The sequence below is a fragment of the Manacus vitellinus genome, unplaced genomic scaffold (genome assembly GCF_001715985.3).
Source record: "Manacus vitellinus isolate BGI_N305 unplaced genomic scaffold, ASM171598v3 scaffold_20_pilon, whole genome shotgun sequence".
NCBI classification, from domain to species: domain Eukaryota; kingdom Metazoa; phylum Chordata; class Aves; order Passeriformes; family Pipridae; genus Manacus; species Manacus vitellinus.
The window spans coordinates 985,125-997,585 of record NW_021939471.1 but is presented as its reverse complement, the minus strand read 5'-3'; the positions used below and the strand labels follow the sequence as shown (position 1 = coordinate 997,585).

Here is a 12,461-nt window from a genome sequence, read left to right as displayed (position 1 = left end):
CCAAGGGCTGAATTGTCAGGAGGTAACTCATACATTAGTCCTTTTAGTTCAGATAAAAACTGATTAATAGCTTTTCAGATAACATCTTTTGCTGAGTATTGAAAGTTGTTCCTGATAGCCAAAGGAAATGAGACCAGTGAGAGTCGAAATACTTACATCTGTTTTACCTACTCGGTTAGTTACAAGAAGTGGCCCCAAAGAATCTTTCAGCAAGACAAATGTGAAACTACACATATTTAGAGGGGAAGAATTAATTAGTCGTTTATGAAAGTTTCAGATCATAGAATCACAAAATGGTTTGGGTTGGAAGGGACATCCAGTCCCACCCCCTGCCATGGGTAGGGACACCTTCCACCAGACCAAGTTGCTCCAAGGCCAATCCAGCCTGGCCTTTAATGATTCCAGGGATGGGCAGCAACGATTTCTCTGGGCAACCTGTGCCAGTGCCTCACTACCTTCAAAGTCAAGAATTTTTTCCTCATATCTGATCTAATGCTCTACATCTATCTACTCTCTTTCTGCTTAATGTCATTCCCCCTTGTGCTATCACTGCTTGTCCTTGTAGTGGGTAGATAGAAGGAACATTTTTTCTTGCCATTTGTGTGGTTGGAAAAGTTCCAGTAACAAAAAAATGAAATACTAGGGCTGAAAAAAAATTGGTTAAAGGACTGTAATCTTGAATAGAAACACAGATGTTCAAAACGTGTCAAGCTGAAATAATTCATTTCACTGCTCCATATGAAATACAAAATGCTTGTCCCAACTTACATCCAAAACCTCACCTTTCCCTATGTTTGTGGGCTGTTCAGCTGTGGCTTACCAGAGCATGGGGATTCCCATACTGCTTGTGCTCTTTTCCACAAGCATCCCAACTAGCTCAGCTTTAACACCTGCTATAGCTATCTAGAGATCCATGTCTTGAGCTGCTGCAGCTCTCAGTGGCTTCTCCACCCTTTGTGCATTTATAGACAAGAGTCCTTCCAAATTTATTAGTTTTCCTTGAAATCAGAGGGCCTGAGTTACCCACAAAACTGTGAGTTACTCACTGTGGTTGCTCACAAAACTATACTATGGCAGTAACAGCTACTAGCAGCCATATTAAAAAAAAGGGGGGGTGAAGAAATTTTGGTCTTAAAAAAGGCACAAAAATATAAGTCATGTGGGTTTTTTACCCCCAGGAGTTAATAAAATGTAAGTCTTAACAATGGGTGAGAGGAATGGTATTTATCTCAGTTACACATATTGAGCTTCCGGTGTTATTTTAAATATAATTTAGCAACATTACAACATCTTGGTGTTTTTTTTTGTTGATCCCACATTCGATCCTTCAGGTTCAGAAGCTTCAGAGAGGATCATGTACCCTATAGGAACCCATCAACCAAACTGTGTACTACCAGTTTACCAGAGATCTCACGTGCATCAGTGAAGCTTTGGTTAGAAACCAGAGTACTGACCTCACCTTGATATCCAAATGGCTTTTCCAAGTGTCCCCCTCTCAAGAAACTGTAACTCTTTTGTAACAGTCACCATCATCAGTCAGACGGGAAAGTGATGGAGTTAATACCACTTGTATCAATAAGAATAAATCAATGTGGTATTTGATAGGACACCATAGTAATTAACTAGTTCTGCAGAGATGATGGCATCTTCCAGAATGTGAGGGTTTAAAAAGGGAGAGGATGGTCCTGCCAGGGGGAAAATTTACCAATACAAGAGAATTATTAATATCAGGTACTTGTCACTGCATGAGGCATGGGAAAACTGCATACAGGACCTGTTTGCTATCTCTTGCAAATCAGCATCACTTCAAAGTAGAAGGCAAATAGGGAAGGACTAGAGGGTGATACATGGCACAGGGAATTCAAGGGAAGTGTCTCAAGAGCTGCTCTGCCTAAAAAAACAAATCAGAGTCTGGTTGTGCAAATACAGGGGGGAGAGGGAAAGAGGGAAGCAATTATCCATCCTGGAAGGGAGCACTGTACAGAACCAAGGGCAAGAAACAATCAATGCTTTTCAGGTAGAATTGATACACGCTGCAAATGTTGGCAGAGCAAGTACAGTAGATTAGCCACAAGCACATCTATTTTTCTACACCATTCCAGAAAGCATGTCTGGGTGGCCCCAGGAGGAGGGCAGAGTTGCCAGCCTTCCATGTGTGTGCAGGCAGACAGCAGCCAAGCAGTACCTGCTGCCACCCAGCCCCGAGCTGGCAAGGAAGGATGAAAACTCGAAGAGATGCCAGCCTTCACCTGGGGACATGGGGCACTTGCTTGTGGTTTTGCTGGAAACTAGAGTCATGTTTCCCTTGCCTTGTTGTATCTCCCCTCCAGGCAAAAGCACAGCACTGCAGTGCCATGCAAGATGCCTGCTGCCATCCTCCCCATCTCACAGGGTACACACGTATCTGGACCATCACCACATCCTTCCTCCGTCTCTGCTGCTCCCCACACCTACACCAATACACACATAAGGCCCAAAGATGACCCCATCATAGGTCCCCAAGATTTTAAAAGCAGCAACAGATTACCAAAGAGAGGAGCATTGCTTCTGCACAGACTATGGCAGACCCGCTCCAGCAAGAGGGTGGAAATTTCCCGTTTCCCTGGTAGACCAATCCAGGGGAGCAAATAACTCAAGACATAACACTTGCTTCAGGTTCAGTACAACAAAACTACAGAGAGAAAGAGCCATTTAATGCTATCAAGACTACCTAAGTGACCTCAGCCACAGAAGCAAAGAATACGTTAGTTCATATGTGAAAAAACCATGTTGAGTGGAATTTGGATTATGCACCTACTTTAGTGACCTTTTACTGCAGTGAAATTATTTTTAGACTGAAGTTTTTATTCTGGACAAAGTACTGCATATAAAATATACATATGTATGTATTTCATGTATATACACATACTACATGAGTTTTCTGTGAAGTAAAGAAGCAGCTATTGATTCAGAAATACAGGGAGTTGGCTGTTCTCTGAAGGATAACTGAAGCACTGTGAACATGCACTATACAAGAAATCAAGACTTTAGCTCTGTGAGGTGAAATCCTTCAATAAGAACACCAGCAGCCTCCTAAGACATATCCAAAAGTCGGTTATTCAAAACTAATCCACTGCACTCACATTAAAGTAGCATTCACTAGCAATATTGCCAGGACAATGTACACCTGAAGTGCAGCAAACTGCTGGAGCAAGAGGTGTTTGTATGCATTTGAAGCACCACTGGATGTAAAAATACCCATGGATACAATTAATACAATTTTTGTATTTATTTGTATTTTGTATTTTTACAATTTATGTCCAGTTTGGACTACAGCAACGTACCAAACCTAGGCAAGAATACAAGAAGGCAGCAAGGAAGGTCAAGACCCAGGGAGGAGCACAAATACCCAAGCCAAAACCTTTGCTAATGCTGAGGAGCTCTGCTACACTGAAAGCTACAGAGAGAAAAATTCCTCTCCCTACTTTCTACTACTGCACTCTAAAAGCTATGACCTTCAAATACTGGCTTTTTTTCCTTTAGCATTCAAGGCAGCCTGTTTCAGCCAAGCTGTCCTATAGATCAGGTGATACTCTGGCAAGAGAGTAACAGTCAATAGCCATATTCCTCAACAGAGCTTTTATTACAAGAATAAAATGCTGTATTTCCAGGCCCTTCCACATTCACTGAAAGCCATCAAGAGCAGCTATTTAGAAAACGTTCTCACATCTACTGGGGAAGCTCGCTTAAGACTGGAAAGCCAACTTTAAAAGAAAGTAAATCTACTGAACAAGTGACTGAGGAAAGAATAGATTGAAAGGAGAGCAAAGAACAGCTCTTCTTGGGGTTGTCCTGTGCAGGGCCAGGAGTTGGACTCCATAATCCTTGTGGATCCCTTCCAACTCTGGATATTCTGTGAACTCTGAACTTAAAGCAGGCTTATGCTGAAAGCCAGCAGGGGCACCACAGATGCTGAGAGAAGCTGTGTGTGTCCATACTCGAGCTGAGCAAACTGAGAAGGACCTCAGAAGGACCATGGCTCCCATTCAGCTGAGCTGCTGACTCTGAAACCAGACTAAAGTCTGCACGAGGAGAAGTTGGTTTTGTCTGAGAAAAAAATGCACGAGAAGAGATGAAAAATGAGCAGTGGGGTTGGGAATACTGTCCAGTAGTACTGGGCTACAAAAAAGCCAGTCAGCCATCACCATCTGAAATGCAGCCATAGGAGAACGACAAGCTGAGAAAAAACTATGGAGTTAGAGGAACACTAGCTATATTTATTTAAGCTATATTTATCCAAGTTATCATATCTACTCCTTCTCCGGAGTGACGTGACCGTGGTCTAATGTTAAGAGATGATATTCCTGGTGTGCTGGAGGCCTCAGCAGAGCTGGGAGCAGAGGGGACAGGGCAGGCAGAGTCGCTAGGCACAGCGGCCATGCAAATTCGGTACCTTCGGCAAACGGGGCTGAGCAGCCGAAGCAAGGCATTGGCGCTGCTCCCGTGCAGCAGGACCGAGACGGGATGCGGGATGCGCCGGGATCAGCAGGGCGGAACGAGCTTCCCTCCCCGCCCCGCTCGGTACCACGGAGAGCTCCCTCCCATCCTTCCTTCCTTCCTCCTTCCCTCCCTCTCTCCTCACCAAACAGTCATTTTACTTTCCAAGCAGGAAAAAAAAAAACCCAAACATATCACAGACTGTATCTAAGGAATTTGTACACAGAAGAAGTACTCTTGATTGCACAGAAGTTATAAGCATGAAGAATGGTACTGTCTTCCAAAAAATATAAATAAATTACCACCTTGGCAATAAATACAAGCCAAAGCCCAAAAGCACTATTTTATTTCCAGGCAAGTTCATTCATATATCTTATTAATAGTGAACCTGATTCCTTTAGGAACTTAGGAGCAGCAGAAGGAAAAGCATATAAGAAGATTAGGTTAATACTATATTTAAGCATATGTAAGGACAGTGAATGAAATACTGATTATTCACTCATTTAATTCAAGAAAAACAACCATTTACTAAGAATAGCTTTCAGGGGATAAGAGAAGAGAAACTAGGCTGCACCAGGGGAAAAAAAAAAAACAACCAACAGAGCTACAGTAGTACTCACTATTCCTCATTATCCGCATTCGTCAGCACTAAAGTCTGTGGAAATCAATTGATATCAAAGCATCAAGTAAGGACAAACTACCCAAAGGCTTTCAGACTAATGCACCATTTGCACTAGTTGAGAAGCATTCCCAACTCATTATGATCCTCATGGAAAACAGCAGAGTTGCATTTAATGCAACTTTCCGGATTTTTTGCAAAGACACAGCGAAAAACCAAATTTTGTTGTTTTTTTGTTGGATGGAAGGACCTGACAGTCCTCACGGAATAGAGGGGAGGCTACTGGGCTTGAGCTGTCACCAGTTTGAGCATGTACAGTAGGTTCTGCAGTGAAGAGAGGATTTTCTCCATTTTCATGAAAGGTTTTTCTGGGAGACTTTGCCCCTTTGCCTGTACCTTGCCAAAAGCACAGGCACACATGCTCCCAAACCAGACCTTCCTGCTTCCGCTTGCCTCAGCTGCACTTTTCTGTCTCACATTCTTAAGAGCTGCCAACTCAGCGAAGGGTCCCAATTTAGCTGCTGATTAATCAAAGTCTGAACACTCATTAGGGATAGAAGCACAGTCCAATCACAAACTTATAGGCAGTGGACGTGCCCCTGTAGCTCATCTCTGCACTCACTGTCCCCCAAGGGAGCCCGCACACGCTCTCCCACCTCCATGCCAGCCCAAGCACAGAGATGGAGACAAGCAGGAGACTGTCACAGAATCACAGAATCACCTCTATGACCATTGAGTCCAATCATTAACCTAACACTGCCAGGTCCATCACAAAACCATGCCCCTGTGTACCACATCTATGTGTTTTTTGAACACTCAGAAGCATGTTCCCAACTCAAATTAAAATGCTGGTGCACACGCCCAACCCACAACTGCCAGGATCACTGGTTTGAGTTAAGCATTAATTTCCAGCTCGTCTTTGTTATCAAAACACAGTATCACATGACATCCAACTGCAGAACACCACTTGGCGCTGGTAAGCGGCGGGAGATAAAAAGCATCTGTGAAAATATGACTACAAGAAAGTCTGTATAATACACATTAAATCCCAGGAAAGCAGATCTGCTCTTAGAGCTCCAATGATAACACTTAGAGTGCTTCTAACCAAGAGAGGGGCTGCAGTTCCAGAGAAGACATCAAAGCCACTGCTGTTGAGAAAATGTAAGTGTGCCACATGGCTACTCTGAAAAGCTTACAGATAAAAAACAATGGGAACATGCTTTAGTCCAGCTGGAAAAGATGACCCTGGTTTAACATGGAATATGACTGGACAGTTGCCTGTGAAACAGCACCCAGACTTTGTGCAAGACCCCACAGGCAGCAGGTCCAAGGGGCTGCAAACCTGCACAGTCAGCATCCAAAAGGGGTTGCTAACCTGCACAGAGTCAGCATCCAAAAGGGGCTGCTCAACCAGCTGACAAGTTGTAGCTACCAAAATTTAAGTGAGAAAATGCTATTTCTCTCTCAGATTCAGAAGCTATTCTGAAGGAGATCTCTCTCCCCACATAACACCCCATACTAGTTTCCATTCTGTAGAAAACACACACTACAAAGTGCTTTCCAGGTGTAAACTTGACTGAGGGCTATTGGGGTTATAAAAGTGAGTAAGCAACTGACAAAAGAGAATTTATTTCCCCCTCCTTTGATCTCCCAGTGTGAGCTACTTGTGCATGTCAAGAGCAAGCTTTAAAACCTGGGCAGTGGAGGAGGGATATAACCCTGGTTCCCCCACTGAGCCAGCTTTATTACAAGTTTCTCCCAAACAAAGCACAGTTCAGCCATCAGCTTATATTAATTCTTCTCATTTTTGAGAGATTTACATATACCAGCACTGATCCTCTGTTTTTAGCCGTGAAAAACATGGCAAGTCTAAGGCCAAAAGCAGCATTGAAATGCATTACCTTAGTCTGGGTTTGATCAGAATGCATTTTTTCTTACTATCTTCCAAAGAGCAGCCAGGATGGACCACACCAAGGCTCCATCATCTTGAGGGCTGTACTCTTCCCCCAGAGCAAGCCTACAGAGATATTTTCCTTCAATACTCCCTCAAGTCCCTAGTAATTTCTGCTGCACAAATTTCCTGATTTATGGTCTGGACCTTGGTATTTATATTATCCCTAGCTGGAGTCTTCTGCTGGGGTTGGCCAGACTTTTCCATCTAATCTGCATGGAGTGCAAACTTTATTAATGAAAACATAGGGCTGATCATGCTTTTGAATTAAAGACCCCACTATGTTCTTACTGGAAGTCATACAAAGAGTTCTGGGGGGGGGGTTTATTAAGTACTCAGTACCAGTGCTCAATATTTGAGGGGAAAAATAAAAATGCATTTTGATTCAGAATGGCCTTTGTAAAAGAAGTTTTATAAAATCTGCATATAAAGAAAGAAGTCAAAGATAATTTTTTCCCCTCTAATAATTTTCCAGCAGACTGTGCACAAATATTAGAGTATAACTAAGCAAGGAAAAAGGCAGTGAAAGCTTAAAACTTAAAGGCTCATTTGCTAATAAAGTTGAGGAGCTGAGTAAATCAATCTAAATAAAAATCAACCTCATTTTAGACACACTGAACACTTTCAGCAGAAGCCCTTCAGAATGGCAAAGGCAGGTACTAATTATCTCTGCAAATCTCAAAACCTACACAGATTAAATGGGAAAAAAATACTCCTAGTTGAGGCTGCCTCACAATTCCTATGTAAAAACTTCATTTTCACATTACATCTTACAAATGAAAAAAACTAGTGTTTTCCATACTTGCTTGTTCTCTTTTTGATCAGATTTTAAACAGTTCATCTCTTTCCAGAGCTGATACAACAAAATTAAGAGCAGAAAGGAGGAGCCATTGGGAAATTGAAAGTTTGAACAAAGATAAATTGGCATTGGTATAGTCCTCAAACACAGTATTACCCATGGCCCACCACCAAATTTTTCATGCAACTTAAAAGTATCATAATAACAAAAGCATCAGGAAACAAAGTAATCAGACTACCCTCTACCATGTAGCACCAAACTCACCCCCAAATGAGGAAGATTTCTACTTTAAATTCAAAATAGAGTATATTCCTCCCACGTTTTCTCTGAACGAGGATACTCAGGATACTCACCACCTTACCCCCAGGACTCGAGATGAAAGATCCAAGAGTCCATTCTATTAAAATCTCTTTAAAACAAATTAAACACCAAAATTCCTCTTCAATCCACTGAGCAGCCCTTCCTTTTGCATCTCTGCCAAAAGCACTCTGCGCAGAAAAATCCTGGCCCGGGTGCTTTCCTGCACCTATAAAAGGACATTATCCCAAACAACTGCAAGAGCCTTTACAGGGAAATTCAAAATCTTCATTCATCTCCCTCCCACTTCAGCCCCCAAGGGCAGGGTGAAGAACTGTACCCAAAACCTTCCTTCTATCACCTATGACAATGAAAGATTGCTGGTTAGATCACTCCTCTCCACCTCCACAATGGAGAACAAGGATACTCAGGAAAATAAGGATACAGCTTCTACTGGAACTACCTGTGAAACTTGAATTTCTGTTTGTCTCCCTCCCACAAACATCCTCTGATGTCCAATAATATCTCTTTGCACTCAGCCAACAGCTTTTCTTTCAGCAGAGCACTGATCTGAGAACTTCCTCCTCGCAGATTCCTGCCCTCACACGACTTCTCAGCACTGGCCTCTGACATATCTGCTCTCTTGTCAGATCTGATGGACTTTTTCAAGGTGTTGACCAATTTGATTTAGAGACACTGCCATTGTGATGCCACGCAACAGGAAATCGAGCTCAGAAGCACAGGGAGGTGGCAGGAGTTCCCAATAAAGACATTTTTAATGAAGCGATCCTGATTTAAAAGCACAAACAGCATCCTCACTTTAGGAGACAGAAACACAAAGAGACCTACCCTGAACCATCAGGGAAGACATTTCTCCACGAGAAAAACAAAGCACCATTCCTCTTAAAGCACATAAAGGGAAAAAAAATATTAAAAAAAGTAACACAATCCACAAAGACATAAACCCCTAACGCTGTAGGAAGGAAAGAAGCTTCTGGCCTCTGAGCTCCCTGGCTTCCATAGATACTCATATCACATATAAAAGCTCAGTAACAACCAACTTCCACCAACACACACATCACTACTGAAAGCAGCCCGACCCCTGTAACCCAGGCTCCTCTAACCAGGCGATACCCACAGAGGATACTCTGGAATCAGGTTATTCCCTGGCTGTGCCGGCAGCAGGCTGGCCGTGCATCCGTGGGGACAGCACTGAGTCACAGCCCTGGGCAGCCAGAACTGACTCAGCTCCGTGCTTCCCGCCGGGAACAGAGGCTCAAGGTAACCCCGTGCAGCTTTTGTGGAGGGGATGGATTCCTTCGGCACAGAGAGAGACAAACACAGAGGCAGAGAATAGAAAGCGATCCCAATTCCCTTTGCAACCAGCCATTCTTGAGAGGATGATTGTCGGGAGTATCACTCTGGGCTCAGCTCCCACAGCAGTATCAGTAATGTGGGTTTCCTTTTTTTTTTTTTTTTACATTAATTATTTTTTAAATGCACAGAAGTGCTGCTGCTGTGGTCAGCTACAGCCTCCAGTACTTACAGCTGGCTTCTGCCAGCTCCCAGAGTCTGCTGATGGCCTCTTCAAGGATTTAAATTGCAGAAATAAGTATTTCTCATACCTACCAAGGATTTTAATTGCAAAAATAACTATTTCTCATACCTACCATACCAAAAAAAAAATATTCCCTTAAAGGACTGAAAAAATGTTAAACAGTAGGAAAGAGCAAAAACAACCAGCCACACTGTCTGCAAACAGGAAAGAAACTTGCTTTAAAACGTCATTTCATTTGCTTACATAATCAACTCCCAGGCTTTTTTTTTTTTTTTTTTTTGATCACACAAAATTTCTACTATAGAGGTATTTCCTTTAAAACTAAGGTACATAAATAACAGCTTCTACTGATAAATACAGCCCAAACCCACAGTTTCAACCTTCGGCACTTAAACATAAGCTGAAATCCATGCTGCAGCAGCTGCACGGCCTGACTGTCAAAGGTGCCAAGCACCTACTGGTTTCAGAAACAGCAAGAGCACTGGTCTCTCTTCATCAGACCATGTCCTCAGACATTCCAGCAAAGATCCCCAGGGTCCTGCACCCACCAGATTTCAAACACAAAAAGTACCAGCCTGACAAGATGCTCCCACTGCTAGCACCTGGAGACAACCTACTTCAGCCTCACCTAAAACCGCCCTGACACACTCAATCCAGCCCTCACAGGCAAAGAAACACTCCTCATCGGGGGCACAACCGCCACTACTGTCCCCAAAACTTCCTCAAATCACAGATGACATCTCCAAAACACCAGTGCTGAGTTGCCATCACGCTGTTTTAACAGGAATGCCCTGTTCCCTCACAGGATCTCTGGAGGTAGCGGTGTGGGGGAAGTTTGCCAAGGAGACTTTTACTCACTTAAACCAAAACACAGGTGGCTTTTAAAAGAGAAAACAGTCCCATTTAGTTATCATAAAAGTACTCCAGAAGACTTAGTGCTCATAGCAGCATGCTGCTGAGGGCTCTTCCATTCCCAAAACACACACAGCCCATTTCCATTCCCTAAACACACACAGGCCACAAAAGGGCACTAAACTTTCAACTGAGCAGATAAATCTGGAGCAAATATCAAAATGGGAGCAAATATCAAAATGGGCTGAGGTCTGTGAGCACAGTGGGAGTAAAGTTATGAGACATCTCCCATTTCAGACACCAAGCACAATGTCCTTCCTGGTACCTGCTCAGAAAACAAGTGTTCATAGAGCAAATTCTCCTCCTGCTGAAGAAAGCTGGGCTTTTTTTTTTTTCCCTTCTCCCGAGCAGAGGAGCCAGTGCTCTTGCACAACAGCAACACCAGAGAAGCCTTGGCCAGCATGCTGGCTGTTGAAAACAAACTTTAGCAAGCACGTGCGCATGGGAAGTTTGGGCCACAGCTCATCCGTCACGCCCTGATAACCACCCAGAAAAATGTGAGAAAATTCCTCATGCAATCCTTGTTCTCAACTGCTGAAAGCAAGAGCTGTGCACTCACGCAGCTGTGCCTCAGGAAACTTGGGGAAGGCATCCTATGAGGGAGCAGCACAGCCAGGATCAGGCAGCACCTCAGAACAAGAGCGATGCACCGTCACTGGGCAAAGCCAACTGCTGCCCACCTCTCTGTCAGAGTGGCAGCGCACAGAGCATGGATTTCATGGAAAAAACATGACCTTGGGCTGCCAGAGGAACAGTGGGAAGCTTTCTGTGTGGCTGTGTCAGCCCTGAACAGCGAGGGTTACTGAGCCTTGTCTCTGGTCAGCACACAATTACATGCTGTAAGGGCCAAGGGCCACATTTATTCACTGCAGCAGGAAAAAAAAAGACAGAAGATTTGGCAAAACCCCCAAAAGCATCTATCTCGGACATCCCAGAAGTAACAACAGTCATTCAAGATGTGACTCGTTTATACTACGAGGCTCATTACGCAGGGGCCTGCCTATTTTTAGAGGTAGACATCACTACAACTGAGTGCTAGATAAACCCAAACAATTATTTCAAAAGGGTATTCCATCACTAATTATTCTAAACATCTTGTGCACTCTGGAAGGTTGGCCTGCTGCCACTCTCCAGCATAAAACAGCTCCGAGAAGGACGCTACGACTTCACTCAAACAGTGGTGATGGGTAACTCGCAAAGCCAGCAGCGTGTCTGTGAGAGCCCCACGGCCACAGAGAGCTCATTACCGCTGGGGTAAAATAAAATATAATAAGAACCGAGACTGTAACCTTGTTTACGCTACAAAATACATGAAGGTTTGAGGGGTTTTTTTTATGTACCACCGAAAAGAAAAATAAATAAAAGCCCAGGCCAAGGACCAGTGAGGCTGGCAGTGGCCACGCTGCTCATGCATCGATTTTGTGGTTTCACCAGCCCAAGTGCAGAGTCCCGAACGCTCCACAGCCCCTCTCCGGCACGACTCCCTCACCCGAGCCTTGAGAGGTGCCAGGTGAAGACGGGCAGAAACCAAGCGTGGCCCGGGCCAGCGCTGCCCCTCGGTCACCAGGCACCAGACAGGCGCCCTTCGCGGGAACATTTTTTTAATCAAACGAGACTTTTAACAGCACAATCACAGACCTCACGACCGCAGTTCCGCTCCAGCGCAGATCAAATCCAACCAAATCCCGGAGGAACCATGAAAACCAAAACCCACCGGGGGCCACAGCGACAGACGAAAAAGGGCTCAGGGGTGGCGGAGGGGGTGGGGTGGAGGTTATCCAGCCGGGAAGGGAAGGCGCTGGGATGTGCAGCCGCGTTTCACGCCCGAGCTGCTCTCCAAGGACGCGCC

At 44.2% G+C, this 12,461-nt stretch overlaps 1 protein-coding gene across 1 annotated transcript in view; it reads right to left on the bottom strand.

The window, feature by feature from the left end:
- ADARB1 (adenosine deaminase RNA specific B1) overlaps positions 1-12,331 on the bottom strand; it is a 70,816-nt gene extending 58,485 nt beyond the window's left edge. Inside the window, exon 1 of the mRNA XM_029959564.1 lies at positions 12,251-12,331. The gene's annotated coding sequence lies outside the window, so the exon portion shown is untranslated. The remainder of the gene's footprint in view (positions 1-12,250) is intronic.
- Between the last annotated feature and the right edge of the window lie 130 nt (positions 12,332-12,461).